This window comes from Triticum aestivum, chromosome 4B, assembly GCF_018294505.1.
Source record: "Triticum aestivum cultivar Chinese Spring chromosome 4B, IWGSC CS RefSeq v2.1, whole genome shotgun sequence".
In the NCBI taxonomy this organism is placed as follows: Eukaryota; Viridiplantae; Streptophyta; class Magnoliopsida; order Poales; family Poaceae; genus Triticum; species Triticum aestivum.
The window spans coordinates 645,249,929-645,272,546 of NC_057804.1; positions in this window are offsets into that span (position 1 = coordinate 645,249,929).

Here is a 22,618-nt window from a genome sequence, read left to right on the forward strand (position 1 = left end):
TTTTTCTTTTTATGTTCGGTTAAGTCACTTAGATGTGCAATAATTAGATCAGATCTAGATATGCCCTAGATAGACCCTAGAGAAAAAACTATTGAAGCCGTCGCCGCTGAAAGATCCACAGATCCAATGTGGAAGCTAGTAGCGATAAGCAAAGCGATCTTCCGAGCCGAAGAGGGGCTATTTTTCTATCCAAACCTCCAAATTCAAAGGCCTTACGTGGCACCAGAAACCGCAGCAATGTGAGATTGTGACATAGGGAGGGCAATAACCAAACTGCAAAGGAAAGGAATAGGTGCCACCACGAACGACAAACCTTAACCTCACCTACCGAATAGGCTGACATGAAAGATATAAAACTGGAGAAATTTGGTTTGTATGCGTCAGATCTAGATCCGACGGCTATTATTGAAAGATGGCAGGCACACCATCATCACCAACTCAGGACCTCTTTGATTCGCAGGATTTTGAAAACGCAGGAATAGAACACGGCATTATTACAAGTTTCAGACTGATATTACAAATGTTAGGAGTAATGCTGCACTTACGAAGAGAGAATTATTAGGAAGTTTACGTAAAAACTTCCGTTACTTTAGGTGGATGCAACATTATCGTACAAACTAAAATCCACCGCCCTGACAAGTCATTAATGGGCAAATAAATTTTCCAGTCTCTGGCCACTTGATGTTTCAAAAACAAATTCAGCTTCTGCGGAGACTTTGTCATTTAGGCTTAGACGCTTGCGGTGATCAGCACGCCATTCATTGTTGCGCCAGAGAACGCCAAACCTCATTACCTTGAGCACACGTGCCTCCAGAACAAAGAACCTGACCAATTTAATCTCAGATGTGCTGCCTTGGTGACCGATCAAATCAATTTCTGTAAGATGGAGATCAAGGCATTTGATGAGATTGATATAGTGCAGCACATTTTTCACTTTCGGGTCTTTTTTTATCTGCAAAAGAAGAGAACATATTAGAGCAGCTGGCTGTATAAGATTGTCGTGTCATCAAGAGGTACCAATATCATTCTCTCATACGATAGGGTTGGCTGGCTAGTGATATTTTTTCACTCTCTCTCTCTCTCTCTCTCCCTCTCTCCTCTCATTTACCTAGGAGCACGTGAAGAGCTTGGGCATTTGTTGCCTTCCACTATGTAGCCGATGCCATATTTCTCAAAAGTATGCCACATAATACGCATCAATGTCAAATTAAAAGATTTTGGCACCGCTCTCACAATGCGAGAGAGTTGGCACCGCTGTGCACACAGACCCGCATGAATAAACAAATCAATCAAACCAACTACACCAGCCTCTCACTCTCCCAAACAAGTGTTTTTTTATTGCCTCGGTCCTCTCTCCCTCCCATGCCAATGTTTTTTTATTGCGTGAGTTAATTTGGCACCGGAGCAAAGTAGGTGATCCATATTGGGGCACCAGGTGAGCAATGGAGGGGCATCGATGCCAAATGCATCAAAAGTGAATTTGGCACGTGTTTTGGCCTACATAGTGGAGAGCCTGCTGGGTGTGCGCGAGTGCGTTCTTCTGTGCATGCCGCCGTGCAGTGGTGAATTGTGCGCGAGTGCGTCCTTCACGCGAAAGAAGTGTGTCCTCAATGCGTCCTCAATTTACTAGTGTGCGGGGTGCTACCCCGAGTGGTTTCAACTTTGTTTACTTCACCGCGTGTCAGATGGGCCTCTAGTTTACTTATTTTCACCCACTGCCACATGGGCCAGCACATGAAGATAGAGAACACGAGCTGACAAGGCAGCATGTGGACTGGTTGACCAGTCAACTAAACAATATACGGAGCTATACACTGGCATAATGAGCGTATAATCCGTCGGTATAGAGAGTTCGAGTGAGAGGGGAGGCCCATGAGAGATAGCAGAGAGAGAGAGAAAGAGCTACTCCCTCCATTCGATAATGTAGTGCCAACATTTTTTTTAAAGTCAAAATTTATAAACTTTGACCAAGTTTATAAAGAAATTACTTATATCTACAAAACCAAAGATAAATGATAGTATGAAGTAAGTACATGTTGTGATGAATCTAATGATCGTTCCAGATGTATGTTTTCTCCACATATACCTGGTCAAACTTTTCTGAGGTTTGACTTTTCAAAACATCCATATGCTTATGGACGTGAGAGAGTCCCTAACTATATATATATAGAGAGTGTGTGTGTGAAATAGAAAGAGTGAGTGAAAAAAGTGTGTGTGCGTGTGTGAAAGAGACATGGACCACACACGATAAAAGTAGAGAAAAAGCGTGTGTGTCTTATGCAAACATATCACACATGCATCTTGGACAACGGAAACAAGGTGAGGAGATAATGTGTGGTTGTTTGCAACTGAGAGAGAAAGACCCCTAGCACGTGGCCAAGAACAAGGAAGAGAGGTCGAGAGAGACGTACGGAGAAAAATGCAGACATGGGGAGGAGAGAGTGTATGTTTGTCATAGAGAGATTCCCTGGAGATCGTGATGGGACTACATGGGTGGGAGATCGAGTGACAAGGTGTGTGCGCGATAGAAGATACCCCGAGAGATATCGAGATAAACGTATGGATGGAAGGAGACAATATGTGTGTTCTCGATGGCTAGTGAGAGATAATCATACTTAGGGGAGGAGTGCTTGCACCTATGATGGAGTGAGGGATTATGGTACTTAGGGGGTGCGTGTCACATAGAGAGAAAACAAGGGCGAAGAGTGTTGGATGAGTCTATATGTAGCACGAGCGAGACATGTGTATGTGTGAACCAGGGAGATATAAAGTTTGAGAGAGATGGAGGAGTCCCGATAAGGCTGAGTGGTGCGTCAGATAGCTGAGAGGGGGAAAGAGATATTCCATCCGCTCGATAATGCAGTGCATGTAAATTTTTTAAAAGTCAAATTTTGGAAACTTTGATCAGGTTTACGCAATTGTTATTTATATCTACAATACCAAAGATACATCATACGAAACTACATCTCATGGTGAATCTAATGGTATATGTTTGCCGTTCTAGATGTAAATGTTTTTCTCCACGTACATGGCCAAACTTTGTGATGTTTGACTTTTCAATAAATTTATATGTTGTGGATCAAAGAGAGTGCCTAAGTCGAGAGAGATCAAGTGCGTGTGAAGGAGAATGAGTGAGTGTGCAAAAAGAATATGTGTGTGAAAGAGAAAGTGACAGCAAACGATAAATTAGAGAGAGAGTGCGTTTTTTTGTTTCTTATGCAAACATATCATGCATGCATCTCCGAGATAGAAAAGCGAGGTGAGGAGATACACGAAGATAGCTAGCGCGTGATCGTTTGCAACGGAGGGAGACACCCCTATAGTACATGTCCAATAGAGGTCTGGCCAACAAGGAACAAAGGTCGAGAGTGACACATGGAGAACATGGACGCATGGGGAGGGAGAGAGGGTGTGTTTGTGATAGAGAGATCCCTTCGAGATCGTGAGGGGACTATATGGGTGGGAGATCGAGGGAGGTGCGTGCGCGATAGAAAGATGCCCCGAGAGAAATCAAGATAGACCATGCACATGTTTGTGATGGAGACTAAGATTAACTAGTCATATCTATACTTCTATATAGTGTGTGAATAACTTTGAAAGATGGTCGTTGGATGAAACCAATCCGACGGTGCAGAGATGGCAAATCCGAGCACTACTGGCCATTGGATATCATCTACATTCCACCAGATTTTGCCACATGTACAATCTAGAAGACTCCATGGTTGAACTTAAGCATAATGCACAAACCTCAAAACACAAGTACTTCTTCTTTGTTCTAGAATCTTCCGTATCATAATTGCCCAAATTATTTTCTACATGAGTTACCATTATTTGTTTTTTACTTTATGCTTTACAACGTTCAATTCCATGAATCTTAAAATAGATTAGCTTTTTTTATAAAAACTAATTGATTTTAAATGAGATGAACTATAAGAATTAAACGAACATCTACATCATGCATATATGACTCAAAGCTTACATGCTATAATGTGGTATTTATTCATAATTTGTTTGCCAAATCTCATGCGTACAATGCACATGTACCTTACTAGTACGCTAGAACATATAGGCGCGTGTTGCTGCGCCCGTCCATGTTGAAGAAAAAAATACGGAATCTGAAGAATATCAATATGCTCTTGACATTGCATAAATGAGCGACACAGATCCAATAAGAATCTCTTCATTTTGGTCCAAGAGGCAAATGTTTTACAAATGTAGGTTTGGAGGGATCACACCACACCAATGCTATTTGCTACAAACAGCTCGTTGTCGTCATGTCATACGCTACTGTTAAGAACTAAAGACACAAACAATCAGTAACATGGCAGGAATGGGTGTACAAAGTTCAAGACCAGTATTATCCTAGTTAATTAAATCGAGCTAATATATGCTAAATACTCTCACTAAGCCTGCATCTATGTCTTCTCAGAGTGAGAGTCAAAATTAGTGGGTCAACAACCCATGAGAATCTATTACGTCGACAGCAAAAGAAATTCCTAAGAAAAATATAAACATTGCATAAAAGACATGGAAGCTACTGATGTAGATCTTGAATGGAAAACGAAGGGGGCATGTCCATCACATACAAAATTGTAAGCCACGTTCATTATTTTCGGAAACCAGATTTGTCATGTTTCTTCAACTGGAACAAAAGACTGGTTTGAGTGTTTGGATGAAACTTGCTTTGAGAACCTAGAAATTGGATTAAGAGATTAGCTACTGAAAATTTTGAGACATTGTAGAGCTAAGATAAACTGAACAGACAAAGCACAAAAAAACAAAGAAATCATCATGGACGAACTGAAAAGAATAGCCACAGACGAACTGAAAGACAGAGCTCCTGCTCCTCGGCACCGTACTCATCCACCTTTTCGTGCAGCATGGCCGGGCAAAGACCAACAATGCCAGGCGCCCTGCCAAACCCGTTCGGCAGTATACTGTTGGTGCGGAACTTCTGGTCCATGGTCGCCCCTCCTTTGGCGCTTCCTCGCGCGTCAGACTCATCGTGTCGCTGTTGCTAGGCTCCCCATGCGTCCCTGGTGGAGCGTTGTGCCGCTCTGGCCATCCGCTCATAGGTCAAACACGACCTTCTTGGCAAGATCCCGAACACCATCTTGCGCTCCGGACGGGCGCCTGCGCCACAATCTTGTCTCCGAGACTTTGCAGTTTGCACCTGTCACGCGTCCACCTCTTTGCACCGGCGTTCACCTGGTGCAGTCTGATGACCCATAAGTATAGGGGATCTATCATAGTCCTTTCGATAAGTAAGAGTGTCGAACCCAACGAGGAGCAGAAGGAAATGATAAGCGGTTTTCAGCAAGGTATTCTCTGCAAGTACTGAAATAAGTGGTAACAGATAGTTTTGTGATAAGATAAATTGTAACGAGCAATAAGTAACAAAAGTAAATAAAGTGCAGCAAGGTGTCCCAATCCTTTTTGTAGCAAAGGGCAAGCCTGGACAAACTCTTATAATAGGAAAAGCGCTCCCGAGGACACATGGGAATATCGTCAAGCTAGTTTTCATCACGCTCATATGATTTGCGTTCGGTACTTTGATAATTTGATATGTGGGTGGACCGGTGCTTGGGTACTGCCCTTACTTGGACAAGCATCCCACTTATGATTAACGTCTATTGCAAGCATCCGCAACTACAACAAAAGTATTAAGGTAAACCTAACCATAGCATGAAACATATGGATCCAAATCAGCCCCTTACGAAGCAATGCATAAACTAGGGTTTAAGCGTCTGTCACTCTAGCAACCCATCATCTACTTATTACTTCCCAATGCCTTCCTCTAGGCCCAAATAATGGTGAAGTGTTATGTAGTCGACGTTCACATAACACCACTAGAGGTTAGACAACATACATCTTATCAAAATATCGAACGAATACCAAATTCACATGACTACTAATAGCAAGACTTCTCCCTTGTCCTCAGGAACAAACGTAACTACTCACAAAGCATATTCATGTTCATAATCAGAGGGGTAATAATGTGCATAAAGGATCTGAACATATGATCTTCCACCAAATAAACCAATTTGCATCAACTACAAGGAGTAATCAACACTACTAGCAACCTACTAGCACCAATCCCGGACTTGGAGACAAGAATTGGATACAAGAGATGAACTAGGGTTTGGAGATGAGATGGTGCTGGTGAAGATGTTGATGGAGATTGCCCTCTCCCGATGAGAGGAGCGTTGGTGATGACGATGGTGATGATTTCCCCCTCCCGGAGGGAAGTGTCCCCCGCAAAACAGCTCTGCCGGAGCCCTAGATTGGTTCCGCCAAGGTTCCGCCTCGTGGCGGCGGAGTCTCGTCCCGAAAGGTTGCCTTCTATTTTTTTCTCATCGAAAGACTTCATATAGGAGAAGATGGACGTCGGAGAGCCACCAGGGGGCTCATGAGGTAGGGGGCGCGCCCCCCACCCTCGTGAGCAGGGTGTGGGCCCCCTGGCCTTCATCTTCGGCGACGATTTTTCTTTATTTATTTTAAGGTATTCCGTGGGGTTTCAGGACTTTTGGAGTTGTGCAGAATAATCCTTCAATATTTGCTCCTTTTCCAGCCCAAAATTCCAGTTGCCGGCATTCTCCCTCTTTATGTAAACCTTGTAAAATAAGAGAAAATAGCCATAAGTATTGTGATATAACGTGAGATAATAGCCCATAATGCAATAAATATTGATATAAAAGCATGATGCAAAATGGACGTATCACAGCCGCGTGCAGTTGTGGGAGCGGGAGTCCTCCAGCCTCAAGAATGAGATGCCGCCCAGGCCACGGTGACGGGTCTGCCTCCTCGTGCTCATGTTCTTCAGAGAGAGGCTCGATGACGCTGCCAAAGGTTGCTAATGGAGATAGGAAAGCCATGAGGGATGTGGACATATGGTGCGTGGATCGAGCTTCTGAGTGGGGCGAGCCATGCGGCGAAGCAAGCTGAGCGCCAGATGTCAGCGCACGGAGGAAACAGAAGTAAGAGAGGGAGTGGTGGTGGACGCTGGTGGCCGGCAGGAATCGACGAGAGCGATGCCAGGGCAAGGAGAACCAGCGCAAGGCACAACCGCCGCAGCTGTCGGGTAGGGAATGTGTGTAGCCGTGGAGGGGTCGATCTCCAGAATGCCAATCTTGGTCGTCTCCTCCCAATCTAACGATGGGGCCGCAGGGTGAACCGGAGCTGGCCCAGGTAGACTTGCGGAGTAGCTGCCCATGTACGTAGGCCCAATTAGTAATGCGTGATTCTTCTAAAAAAAGTAATGCGTGATCAAATGTCTGACTGGCCAGAATCGTCAGTTTTTTGATCGGATGGATGGGGACGGCAAAACGCTGAGAGGCCTCCTAGGTAGCTCTGTTTTACTGTTTAGCAATATAGGGGGGAATGCGCGTGCCTACAATTGAGTGAGAGACCATCATACTTGGCTAGCTAGGCATGAGATTGTGTGTGTGTGTGCGTGTGAGATGGAGAGAGAACGAGGCAGAGAGATAGAGTTTTAGATGGGTCTATCGAGTGCGAGCGGGATATGCACGTGTATGTGTGACCCAGGTAGATGGAGAGTTTGAGAGAGAGAGGAAAGAGCTCCGAGATGACAGAGTGGTGCGTGAGAGAGTTACGGGCAACGAGCCAAGGAATTTGTGTTCGTACGATGAGTGCACCCAAGATATCTAGCTTGGACTAGAGAATCATACATAGCATGCGAGAGAGACTTATAGATGGAGTATATATGCATGCGAACTACAAAGACCCCCCTCCCCACACACACAAAGAGAGAGAGAGAGAGGGAGAGGGAGAGGGACCAACAAGGTTTGTGTGTTGGATGCGTGCGACAGAATTGAAGATTGTCGGAGAGAGAGAGAGAGAGAGAGGGAGAGAGAGAGAGAGAGAGAGCAGGAGTCCGGGAGAGGGGATGTCGCGTTTTATGCATCAAAGACTGATATAAACCATGTTTCGATATAAACTTGCATTCAAATATTTAAATTGGAGAACATATTGTCTGCAATCCACACATGAACGGAGATATGCGTATATCAAACAAGTTCATTAATTTGACTTTCAACATGTTCATGGAGTACTATAATAGTGTAGAACATGCTACTCGATTGAGGTGTTCAATTTTGGATTTAGTTCACTATTTTGACCTGGTGAACGAGCTATTTCATTGAATCGAGATATTTCATTTTGGGTTTGATTCCCGTTTTTGAGTGGGCCAACTATTTGTTATATAGTAAATCGCTAGCAATGAGCATGTAAAAACACATTACTCCCGAGCATCATCTCTCCATCTAAAAAAGAAGTGGCAAGCTAATATTTCAAAATTTGATTCGAATCGACTTGGTAAAGTAGGCGTGGATGCTCGTTCCCCCAAAATTTGAACGAACCGTTAAACACCCTCTGCTCGGTTGAATTCGCCCGAGCAAATAAATGGGAGACGCGAAATTACCGGCCTATGTGGGAGACGCATCAATTGGCCCGTTGTACATCGAGGGTAGGTTCGTAACTTCATCCAAGCGCGCCTTCTCCTCGGCCGAAATGACATGTGCCGAATAATTCATAAACCATGGTCGGCAAAACACCCTCTCCTTGCCTGAAATAGCTCGCGCCCACTATTTAAAAACACGCTCTCCTTGCCCGAAATCGCTCGCGCCCACTATATTTCAAAACACACCCTCCTCGCCCGAAATCGCCCGCGTCCACTATTTGGGGAGAAGCAAAGTTACTCTACTATCCCCGACTCTAAGTACATAGACCCAAGCCGACAAGCCTAAATGCAGGGGTAGAACTGTAACCCCCCCACACACATTTCAGACAAATGCGTCTGTAAGACATGGTTCCACTCCCCTCCCAATTCCCTCCCTATTCATACCTCGTGGGCGCTAAATCACCTTCTCCCCGGAAGCTCCCTTCTCCTGAGCCGCGAAGCCTCAGCCCTCCTCCATGGTGCCCCCACCGGGCAGTTTCACAGCCGCCCTCCTCCCTAATGCCGGAGACGCTGTCCATTTGCCGTCGTGCACTGGGCTGTGTGCCTCTTACTCAGTGTTGTTGGAGCTACCTCGACGATGGCCGCGTGAACCGTACCGGAGCTGATTCACCCCCGCCGTTGTTCACGGCGCCAGAGCGGCTCCAACTTTGGATCCGTCCAGAGCCCCGATGCTGCTTCCCCGTAGCTGTCAACCGTCGCGACATCTCTGCTTCCCTGCCAACGGTCGCCACCGCAACCGCGCCGACCTCACCGACTCGGCAGCTGGAGTTGCCTACTTCACCGTGCCGCCAGATAGGTCACACCCTCATCTCAAATCACTTTATTTAGGCATCAGTTGTCTGAATTTTTATTCTGGGCCAATCGATTCCCAATGGGAAGCAGCACCCCTCGAGGCGGCGGAGCTCCTAGGCTGTCGGTTGGCTGGTGTCTAACTAAGGATGCGGGGGCGCAAGTTTGCCGCATAAGCAGTGCTTAGATGGGTATCTTAGAGTTGTGTGGGTTGAAGGTACTGCCGTCACCGGATCTGGATGACGGCGAGTCTTTGTGGATTGGCCCGGGGGCGGCGCAACCACGGAAATACGGTGGGGCGGGGAGCGGGTTTTGGTCGGGGCCACGGATGGCGGAGGTAAACTGCTCTACCGTTGGTCGCTGGCTCTTCGGGGAAGATTCCAAACAGTGTCAGTCGGGAGGCACAAGACGGCCATCAAGCCATCCGGCGTAGATCGGACAGTACAAAAATAAAATGAAATCGTGTGACCCCAATTTAGTCTTCAGTCAACAGACTGTGACCACTCTCATACCTTGTTGTTGATCTCTTAGGGTATTTCTTTAGATCAAAGAGATGTGTCATTCTTAACATTATGCGTTTTCTGCATCTTCAACCACACCGTCTTCCGACTCACCGCAGCTGCTCCAACACAGGAAGCATACACCAGAAGGGACCTATAGTCCCCACTCAACAGTTCCCTGCATCGAATGCGCGTGCCCGACATGGACAGCCACAACAACTGCAGGGCCATCGACAAGTCAGCACATGATGCTCACTCCTATGGATGGCGGCCAGATAGGTTGTACCCTCATCTTACTTGTGTGCAACATTTATGGCTTTGTTATTAATCTAAGCATGGAAATAGATTATCACATTTCACTGTATATTCATGCTGATCTCTTATGGGTCTTGTTCAGGAGTTAACATTGTTCCATAGTTCAGCTAAGAGACTTGTTCTTTAGGTAACATTGTTCCATAGTTATCATCCATCAACCAATGCTATCCACAAGCTGGTGATTATAGTATTATACCACTTCTAGTATTACCTATGTTGTTCTTTATTACTTTTGTGTGCCATCTAGTTAATCTCGAGTACAAACGATACATATTCTGTAGCTTTCATCTGTGTTCTCCCTTTAGTTTTTGAGACATGTTGCTGCTAGTTAACCCCAGTCCTACTATTTATGTCGTTCCTACAGGCACTCATTATATAAATCTAACTACTAGTTGTCTTCCATGCATGTCAGATATAATTACACACACTGATTTATGCACAAGAACCTCACGGAGCAATGTAACGGCCAACAAACTTGACGTCAATGATACCCAATATGATGGAACATGTAAAGTCAGTTCTTCACAAGACTTGCAGAAAGATGATGAATCCTATTCACCCCACAAGGTCCTTGCTCTAATGCTCTTACTTGACCCTTGATATGGGTACAACATGCATATAATGTCCTGGAGTGCATCTACTCTATTGCAATGCCGTGTGCTTAGCTTGCTGATCATGCATGTAAATATGACATGCCTTCCTGTTTTTCAGTACCTATTCCATTCATGATAACATGTTTTCAAATTCAAGTATTGTCATTCTACTCTATCGCAATGCCATCTGCTTAGTTTGGACATCATGCTTCTGAATATCTTATGCATTGATATTCATCAATATGTACTTCATCTGTCTACCATACCATGTTCTTTTTTTTACATTGAAGTGTTGTTCTAGTAGTATTTTGCAATGACATCTTAGTTTCCCAATCATACACGCATATGTTGCCTTAGTGTTTTTCTGTATGTAATCCGCTATCATACAGTTTTACAGTTAAGTAGTGTTTTTTACACTGTTGTCCTGTCGTATCCCTAGCTCGTACATCATACTCCCTTCATCCGGATTACATGTCGTAGAAATGGATAAAACTGGATGTATCTAGAACTGAAATACGCCTAAACCCATCCATTTATTTCCGGATCGAGGGAATACATGTCAATATGTCATGCCTTCTATTCTTCTGTACCTATTCCATCTTACTGTAGCGTGTTTTATAATTGAAGCACCATTCTTCTATATAAGGCATGCAAGGGGAAGACAGCTATGTTAGAATCTGAAGGGTTACAAACCAGGTCTTTGCAAAAGATCCAAACTCTAGGAGATAATAAACCAACTCCAGTTTTCATAGATACTGCTTCAGCACAGAGAAACCAACTCTCACTGATAATAAGCAGATTCCAGTAGCCAAAGAACTAGTCCGCTCCAGTCCAGCAAACCAATGTCAACTCCATCCTAAGAAGCGTGTGCGTATCCTCACATCATGAAATTTTATAGCATTCTGATCATATTTTATACATGTTTCTTACCCATCTCTATTTTAGAAAATAAGGTTAAACGATAGAAGACTTCCTCCATTGGGATTATATTCAAGAAAAATATCTTGCAGTAATTCTTTGTGCTCCAATGCTGATGTAAGTACCTGTTGTATATCACTATATTTTTACATCAGCATGTATTTTGTTAATCGGCGTGAATCCAACCTTTATCTGATCTAAAATTAGTTGTAGCAAAATGTTAAAGGCGCCAATGTTGTTTTTTGTAAGGAAAAATGCCTGGTAGTTTTGCATACTGAGCTGCATGAGTGTACTATCTCATATCATGCACATTACTGAATTGTAGTGCTGCTCTGGTTGCCCATTTATTCATCGTGTCAATGTTGCTTTCATATTACCTTACCTGGCTTATGATAACTGTGCCATATTGTGTTAATTTGGTGTAGGCTAGTTTCCCAAACGTTTGTTGTGTCAATGTTGCTTTCCTATTATCTGACTTGGCCAATGATAGCAATGCTAGTGTGTTAATTTGGTGCAGGCTGCTGAAGATAAGAAGACAAACTCTGAAAACAGCAAGGCAACCCCATTGTTTCTTTTCAATAAATCTAGGCCAGGTAATATGAAAATAACTCATGATTAATCTGTTCGGTTCCCCTCCTAATTTGTGTTATGATACAGTGGTCGAGACACTCTCCACTATCAACAATACAAGCCTGCCAAAATCGCCATCAATCTGTTCAGTTTCCTCTGTCTCGAATGCATCAGAAAAAATCTATGTTTGTGAACCAATTAATGGCTGAAGCAATGATGAAAATGGTGGAGGAATCAGAGGAGCTCATTCGTGCGCAACAATAACTGATCAATGTTTTTAGAGACAGTGTAGCAAATCAGCAAGAACTGCCCACATGCTTATGGGCGTCATCCGCACTGAGGTTGTAGATCGTGATGTTGTAGATCGTTAGGTTCTGTTCATTTATTTGCACTGGCATCAATCTTTGATTGCATAGTGGATGTAATTTCCTGTAATATATGCTGGATGTGCAACGTTTTTCCTTGTATGCCGTACCTTTGCTTGATCGGTTTTGGCCCTGTGCATAATTGCTCGTTGTAATGGGCTCAAATTATCAAATTTGGCCTAAAGACATGTACGAACTTTAGTGGGCCCATTAAGTTAATGGGTCGTTACCAGGCCGAAAGTTAATGGTCGGTCCTCCTAGCTCCCGGGTCATTAACAGGCCGATATCGAAGCAGGCAACAGGTGGGCCCATTTGATTTCACGTGCCATGAACAGGCCGTTACTAAGGTCGGGCTACATATGGCCCAACTATACTGTGAGCCTTTAGCAGGCCGAAAGAGACAGCGGACTGGTAGTGGACCATGAAGACTATGGGCCGCTAAGAGGCCGAAAGTCAGGTCGTACTGTAAATGGCCCAACTGTGTTGTGGGCCTTTAGCAGACCCAAAGAGAAACCGGGCTGGTATTGGACCATGAAGTGCATGGGCCATTAAAAGGTTAAAACTCAGGTCCGACTACAAATGGCCCAACTCATTTATGGGCAGTCAACAGGCTGAAAGACACACAGGAGGAATTGGCCTAACACTTAAATGGGTCGCTAAAAGGCCAAAACTTAGGTTCAACTACAAATGGCCCAACTCATTTATGGGCTGTCAACAGGCTGAAAGACACACCGGGTCGGAAATTAGCCCAACACTTAAATGGGTCGCTAAAAGACCGAAAGATGTACATCCTGAAAATTGGCACATCCCTTAAATGGGTCGTTAACAGGTCGAAATCACATCGGGCCGATATTGAGCCCAAATATATAGCGGGCTGTTAACGCGCTCGAACTGATGATGGGCTGCAATGGTGTCAAATCTTTAACGCGCCATTGACGGGCCGAATTGGCACATCTCGTATGGGCCGTGGGCTTAAATGGACCTAACACAAGTTGGCCTTATATGGGCCGGCCTGCTAATATTTACTGGGCCGGCCTTTTTCACCGGAATGGGCCACTGTTGGGCCGTGCCATGTGTCGACCTATCATAGGCGCCTCCTGTCCAATGAGTGGATGACATCTGTCCCAACGGTGAGGCAACACGTGGTTCCGTCGACCAATGAGAATTTTACACGTGGAAAATCGGCATTGGTCGTAGCTGTTAGCGGATTATCGGATCCAAAACCGGACCCGATAGCTTAACGGCGTCCCGTTACGGTGGATGTCATGTGCTGGTCATCCTTGACGAAAGCACTTCTATGACGCGCGATTTATCGTCATGGAAGTGGACGCTTCCGTGATGATAATTTTGGTAATGTCATGGGACACTTCTATGACAGCACAGGTATGACTATCTTGATTTTGTCATAAAATCGTCATGAATGTACATGCATGACAAAAAATATGACCTACTGTGACAAACACGTATCATCACGGAAGTGTATTTTTTTGTAGTGCATCCACCCACCTTGAGACATGCCAAATCTTGATAGCTCAAGAAAGCAAGCTTGCATCTCTCCAAGTGGAGCAAGCGGCTCTTCTCCAAAGGTAGGCTTCAACTCCACGCCGCCTTGTTGATCCTCCTTCAACTCGACATCACCCAAGAATCGTGACCTCTCTCTCCTGACGAGCAGGATCTGAGGGCTAGGCTTAAGAGGAGTGTCATGGGCCTTGCCGTATTGGAAAGGGCACGCAAGAAGCAATGCGCCCGCGTTGATAACATCAAGGAGGGTGACGCCAACACAACTTTTTTCACATTGGATTCAATGGGAGACGACAAAAAAGCACATTCATAGGCTGAAGCATAACAATGGTTGGGTAATTGATCACATGGTGAAGGAAACTATTGTCCAAGCAGTCATTTTTCCAATGCCATTGGTAGGGGTCATGCAACAACCCAAGATTTTAATTGGAAGAACCAAAATTTGGGGCAGACCGACCCAAAGGGCATTGACGAACCATTCACCGAGGAGGAGGCCAAGAGTGTTGTGGATCAAATGCCGAGTGACAAGGCACCCAACCCGGATGGCTTCACCAATGCTTTCAGTGCTACGAAAATACGATGACATTAACAGATCTCATTCAAGAGGGGGAGAATGAAGATACCAGATCTCATTGAAGAGGGGGGGAATGAAGATACCACGAACACTATTCGTAGTAGGATAGCCAATGCTTGTTTGTGGGAAGGAGATACATTTTTATTTTCTTTTTTTCTTTTTGTGAATAGGGAAGGAGATACGTTAGGTATGTTGATGAAGACCATCATCATATAAACCACATGTATTTTGCACTAATAATATTATGGGTTCAATCTCTGTTATTATAGAGTATTATCTAAACGTATGAACGTTAAGAAAACCCATTGTTCAAATGAACTGTGTATGTTTTCATTGTTTTTCCTTCACAGCAAATAATTCATGGATCTTTTATTGCAACACTCGTGACCAAGATACTCCCTCGGACGGAGGGAGTAGCAAATTCCACACGGCTGGTGGCATGATGAGAGGCGGGACAACACTGATATCTAATCTAATCTTTAGCAGCTTCGGCATCAACCTCCTCCGCAGCACCGCAGGTGGTGGCGGCAGCATCGGCCTCATCTCCGGCGTTCGCATCATCCTGACATTCTTCTTCCTCTCCCGCTGATAGCGCAACAACGGGGACCCTGACATCTCTGTAGCTACAGACAGACTAGTGCAGAACCGGGCAATAGCACCGGTTCGTAAGGCCCTTTAGTGCCGGTTCCATAACCGGCACTAAAGTGTGGGCACTAAAGCCCCCCCCCCTTTAGTACCGGTTCAATACGAACCGGTGCTAAAGGGAAACCACGTGGCACGAGCCAGCTCCAGGGGTCTGGAGCCCTTTAGTACCGGTTGGAAAGACCAACCGGTACTATAAGGTTTGGTTTTTTTAGTTTTATGATTTCTTTTTCATTTAATTTTGTGTTTTCATTTTAATTCTTTTTCGTTTGCTGGTATTTTACGATACTACACATTGTACACGTTATGCATATATATATATATATATATATATATAGAATTTCTAGTAGAACCAATCATGCGTATATATATCATCAATGTCTCACAAACCATCATATTAATTAATTCACACATACACACATGTATAGCTATATACAATTTCTCCTACATATGCATGTTGCCTTCGGAGCCAGTGGCATTAGCCTAATTGGTGCCTTCGGAGCACGATGACAATTGGAAGTGGTTTTCATGGGGGCGGTAGCGGGTAATAGTATTCTCCCTTCGGATTTATGACCTGGTCGAGCAAAAATCCCGCTATTTCCTCTTGAAGTGCTTCTACGCGCTTCGTTTCTAGGAGCTTCGCCCGCACCTCTCTGAACTGTTAAGAAGGAGATCAATATGCATGTGTATTAGTTATGTGACTAGATATCGATAATGATGTAAAAATTGTGAATAGTGTTTTGACAAGCGTACCCATTCCTGTCTTTGAGATCTGCTTCTTTCGGACGCCATCATGCGAATGTTCTCGCAAACGCAGAATGCACACAGATCAGTCCCCTGCGCCTGCTTCAGGGCCTTTACGAGAATGGAATTTGATCAGATAATAATTAATCAAGCATGATAATTAAAGAGATGGCAGCTAGCTAGCTAGCTAGTACTACTTAATTACTTACCTTGGGTCTTCCCTAGTTAAGCTTTTCTTTCCATTCGCCTTCCGTGACGCTGATGTACCTTGCCCAAGCCCTGCCCGCCGACAAAGAAAATGAATAAATGGGTTATTAAATAGTTCATATCATGAAATGACGAACTAAATAGGCCGAGATATATAGTTAATAATGATTGAAATTACCTGTTGACTATCCCAAACAAGATGTTATAGTCAGTTTTTTCTTTGAGTAGTGAGTCCAGTATTTCAACTGTTCCGGCGTCAACTTTAATGATACACAAGACCCAGTGAAATCTGCATGCACACACGTTTGCATGTCTTAATTAAGCGGGCATATGTAAGCAAAAACATGTAGCTAGCTAGTAGGCAAAAACAGAGAATTTGTAGTACAAGACAGTGTGACTCACTGAAAGTTGTAAGGAAGTAGTATATCTTCATTGTATTTGATGCGCTTCAAGAACTCTAGCATGCTGTCCTCTACGGCCTTTTGATGACGTGCATCTATTTTCCATGTGCATTCATTAACGGTGTTTGGGTCAATGAACCCAATGCCATAGCGTCCACCTTTTCTCATTTCATACATCTTCATCCTGCATATAATACCACAGAAAAGAATATAGTGAGAATAATTACAGGTAATGATTGATCAAAAGGATCACTACAGCTAGCTTGAGACTTAAATTACAGAAAGAAATCACTTACAGACAATAGCAACTGACGATAGATTTGTCGAGTGCGTCTTGATTGTATAACTGAAACAGTTCAGAATACTCAACGGACACAGCTTTCTCATGGTAGTAATGCTCCTCCTTGACATTCACCATGAGGGACAATCGATCGGAAATCTTGGTAATGTTCATGTACCATTGATGCAATTCATACATTATCGTTGGGAGGTTCTTGACCTTGTCTGGCTCGACCAAAGGTTGGCCCCGGACATATTTCCGTTTTATTTCATCCTCTCTAAGCACAGGCATGGGCTCGATCTCGAGGAGTTGTCCAATAGTGATTTTGAGAACTTCAGCCTGCATTATATGCTCCTCCGTTATTACCATATTGCCCACCTCAGGAACGTAAACTGTTTGCCCACAATAATATTGGGCGCGCGTACTGTCACATGTTGTTGGCACAACAAGCGAGGGGATCGATTGCGCCGCCTGTTCTCCCAGCTGGGGAATGGTTTTCCCGCATTTTTTGACAGCTGCTTCTTGTTTGCTCGATCCCGAGCTCGCCTCCTTATGTAGACGTGCTCGATTTAACTTCCTGATGTGGCGCTCATAGTCTGTGTCAACAGGCTTGGGAGCTGGTGGTTGAGCCATACGAATGAAGTGGTCAATCGTTTCCTCAGGCACTTTCTTCCTTAGCGGCGGTGGCGGTTTCGGTGCAAAATGGGCTTCCACCTCGGACTTCGATATGACTGCGATTTCCTCCTCGGACCTGTCATAAGCCCTCTGCGGAAGAGGCGCGAGGCTTGGACCATATTTATATCGCTTGCCTCCGCCTGTACTTCCTGTACTACCTCGACTCATACCGCTACGCACCATAGCTGCGGGGTGTCTCTTCTGCGATTGCTGAGGCGGCAGAGACGGCTGACGGGGCTGAGTTGGACGAGGAGGAGTGGCCGCCTGAAGCTGTGCCGGACTTGGAGGAGGAGTGGCCTGAGGTTGTGCCGGACTTGGAGGAGGAGTGGACGTCTGACGCTGTGGCGGACTTGGAGGAGGAGGAGTGGCCTGACACTTTGCCGGACTTGGAGGAGGAGTGGCCTGACACTTTGCTAGACTTGGTGGACTTGCAGGAGCGGGAGACTGCTGACTCGGTGGCGGACTTCGACGAGGAGTCGGCTGACGCGGTGTCGGTGGCCTTCGAAAGATGATGCAATCCTTTTTCCATAGGATGATATGATGTTTGGCGTCTCCGAGAAAGCGCTCGTCGTCACCTCCAGGATAGTCAAGCTCTAGCTCCGAATATGGGTCCACCACCTCATCAACCAAGACACGAGCATAGCCCGCTAGAATCGGGTTGCAATGGAAGGTTGCCTCGGGGGGATTTGTAAAAGCAACGGCGTCCGCCACCTTCATGGATATGTTCTTCATTTTGACGTGTAGCTCGCAGCTAGTGTTCTTCGTGATGTCATCCACGGGGTATCTACCCAGCATTGCATCGTCCGGGGCGGAACCCACGCTGCTTCTCGGCATGGATGGGGCGGTGCTATCCAATGCTGGATCATTCGCTAGCTGCTGCAGCTGCTGAGACCCCCTTTGCTGGGTAAGTGAGTCGATCTGCTCCTGCTGCCGCTGGAATTTGACTACCAATTTCGCTTGACTTGCTTCTAGGCCTTGAAGGCGTTCGTAGTCCCGCTTCCTCTGCTCCTCCTCCATCTTCCTCTTCTTCTCCTCTGCAATCTTCTTTCTCGCACGGGTTCTGTAGTCGGTGTTCCAGTCTGAAAACCCCTCATACCACGGAATAGCGCCCTTGCCTCGTGTTCTTCCTGGGTGTTTAGAATTTCCCAGGGCACGCGTAAGCTCGTTGTTCTCTCTGTTGGGCTGGAATACCCCCGATCGTGCCTCTTCTATTGCAACAAGTATCGCATCGTCAGCTCCCTTCATACTTGCCCTCGTCGAAACATTGCCTGTCTTCGGGTCCAACTCCCCCCCATGCGCATAGAACCAAGTCCTGACCCTGGGGGGCCAGCTCTTAGTAACCGGAGTGGCACCTGCATTCTCCATCTCTTTCTCAGACTTATCCCACTTAGGCATTGCCACTGCATAGCCACCTGGCCCCAGCTTATGGAACTTATCCTTTTTTTCGGCATTCTTCTTGTTTATTCTCGACCGTTCCTTAGCTAATTCCGAATCCTTGAATTTCACGAAATCGTCCCAATGAGCATGTTGGTTCTCTAGTGTTCCCTCGAATACTGGAGTCTTCCTTCGTCCCTAGACGTACTTGTCCCATTCACGATTCTTGTGGTTCTTGAATGCAACCGCCATCTTCCTAAGAGAAGCGTCCTTGACTTTCTGCACATCTGCTTCTGTGAAATGATCTGGTAGGGTGAAATGTTCCATGAGAGTATCCCAAAGCAGATCTTTTTGATTCTTGTCGACAAAAGTAACATCTGGACGTGGAGCAGCGTCCTCTTTGCCTTTTTGTCTTTTGTCTTTTGCTGGCTCTCTCCATTCTTGAAGGGAGATCGGGAGTTGGTCCTTCACAAGAACTCCGCACTGACGAATGAACTTGTCCGCAATCTTCTTAGGCGCTAATGGTTCGCCATTAGGTCTGACTGCCTCGATATTGTACTTTACGCCCTCCTTCAACTTTTTGTTCGGGCCTCGTTTCGTCCTTTTGCCTGAAGATTTGCTCGATCCGGATGGCTGAAAGAACAAAGATCGATTCGTTAATATATCTTCAAGTCATTTAAAACATGTGATGATCACCAGATACCTGCTTATATAAATATATATACCTCGCCGGTCTTTGTTGTTTCAGGATCAACATGTTCTTCGTCATCGTCATAATCGTAGTTCATGACTTCATCAATTCGGTCGCCGCGATCGAATATCATATCACCCTCTCCGGTGTTGTTTAGAAATTCGGAGCCGTCATAATCTTCTTCATTCTGATCATCATCTGGCCCGCGTATCATATCGAACATGGTCTGTTCTCCCTCTCTGTCGGTATTGTCTGCCATAGCTTTTATTTAACTAATTCAGAAGAAATATAAAACAATTTAGTATTCAAATTACATCATCTCGAATAATAGATATAATCTCGAATACTTTGTCTAGAATAATAGATATAATCTCGAATACATCGTCTCGAATAATATATAATATCGAATAGTACATCACTGGCTAGCTAATTAAAGAATCTAGGACACTCGCGGTTCCTGCGGCGCGGGCGGTGGGCACCCAAAGAGAAGGAACCCTCACAGGATCATAGCTGAAGTGAGATCCCCGAAGATACTGCCAGGTATTGGAGAACCTGCCGCCCTCTAACGCAACCATGTAGCGATGGACGTGCTCGTCCTCCTCCCTGACACGGTGACGTACCACCTCCGGCGGGGCCGGGTCCCTCCGCACTGAAACTGGCCCACGCGAACGCCACCAAACGAGATCAGGGTCGACGACGGGACCCGGGGCCGGGTTCCTCATCAAGCGGCGCGCCCCTCCAGGCAGCACCTCCCAGTGCCAGCCCGGCGGAGCCTAGTCCCGGACATGGGTCGGTTGGACGTCGTCGCGGACGGGTCGACGGCGAGGATGCGGGCCGGGCATCGTCGAGAACAAATACTAGCTATATGCCCGCAAAAAGTAATATTTTTTTAATGATTGGATTTTGATAACTAAAATTTCTAACATTTCTACTATTTCAAAAATCTATATACTATCTCATACTAATTAAGCATCTAACACTAAAAAAGAAAACACAACTTCTATACATCCATTAAAAAACTGAAAAACAACATTATATAAAAAATTTCCATACTAATTAAACACTAATTATATACTAATAATAATAATCTAAATTATATACTAATTAAACATAAAAAATTTCCATACTAATTAAACACTAATTTCCATATAAAAAAATTTGATAACTAAAACAATAATAATCTAAATTATATACTAATTCATGCTTGCGTGTGTGTGTGCTCGGGGCCGGGAGGGGCGGCGCCCATGGTGGCCGCCGGGGGCGAGGGAGAGAGGTTAGAGGGGGAGAGCTCACAGCGGGGCGACGGCGACGGCGAGGCGATGGCGGCGACGGGGACGGGGGCGACGACGGGGACGGGGGCGGCGACGGAGACGAGGGTGGCGACGGGGACGGGGGCGACGGCGACGGCGAGGCGACGGCGGCGACGGGGACGGGGGCGGGCCCAGGGCGGCGACGAAGACGATGACGGCGACGGGGACGGGGGCGGCGACGGAGACGAGGGCGGCGACGGGGATGGGGGCGGCGATGGCGACGGAGACGACGGAAACAGAGGAAGAATGAAAATTTCGTAAGTCGAGTATATATAGAAGGCACCTTTAGTACCGGTTGGAGCCACCAACCGGTACTAAAGGCCTGTTTTGGCCAGGCCAAGCGGCGGGAAGCGACCCCCTTTAGTACCGGGTGGTGGCACAAACCGGTACTAAAGGCCCCTCCTTTAGTACCGGTTTGTGCCACGACCCGGTACTAAAGGGGTCGCGCTGCCACCCCAAAGTTTAATCCCACCTCGCCGGGCGAAGGGCAGCCGCACTGGTTTATAAACCCAGCCACGGCTACCACTTGGAACTCCTCTATATAGCTAGCAGGCTTGTGGGCCTAAACTCTGTGCGCTGCCCTGTGAGTCTGCTGGGCCTTTAAGGCATGTAATTACACACCTGTGGCCTATCAGGCCCACAGGGCAGCGCCCCAATTTTTTTAATAGTTTTTTTCTTTTATGCTTTATTTTCTTCTATTTATTTTTGCGTAGTTTTTGTATAGTTTTTTCTTTTCTGTTATATTTATTTTCTTCTATTTATTTGTGAGTAGTTTTTCGTCTAGTTTGCCAAAATTCAACATTTTTAGAGTTCATTTTGTAGTGATTTTCAATTTCACGGTCATTTTGTAAACGATTGAAAAATAGCAAATATAATTTTTTTTCTTTTCTGCTTTATTTTTTCTTCTATTTATTTCTGAGTAGTTTTTTCTTTTCTGCTATATTTATTTTCTTCTATTTATTTTTGAGTAGTTCTTTTATATAGTTTTTTTCTTTTCAGCTATAGTTTTTCTTTCTTTTCTGCTATTTTCTGTTAGTGCCCGTAGTTTTCAAATTTGAATAGTTTAAATTTTGAATTATTTGAAATTAGTGTGAATTTGTTTGCACATAAAATTTCTTCGCGTTTCAAATGCCAAAACACATAACTACCCTAACTATTACAGAGATTCCCCTCTCGGTGCGAAACACAGAAGAAAGTGATGATAGCTAGTGAAGCCGATCACATCACAGATCTTTGGGTGTGAAACTTTTTCTTCGCGTGTGTCCCTTTGCGCCGTAACCATGGAAAATCTTCATCATTTAACGGGATGCTCGGGTCAATATTCAGTGTGAATGGAGCAATTTCATCAAAATTTTCATAATCTTCTGACTTGTTTGTCTTGTCATCCACTCCCACGATGTTTCTCTTCCCAGAAAGAACTATGTGCCGCTTTGGCTCATCGTACGATGCATTCGCTTTCTTATCTTTTCTTTTTCTTGGCTTGGTAGACATGTCCTTCACATAGAAAACCTGTGCCACATCATTGGCTAGGACGAATGGTTCGTCTGCATACGCAAGATTGTTGAGATCCACTATTGTCATTTCGTACTGCGGGTCTTCCGTTACCCCGCCTCGTGTCATATTGACCCATTTGCACCGAAACAAAGGGACCTTTAAACCACGTCGATAGT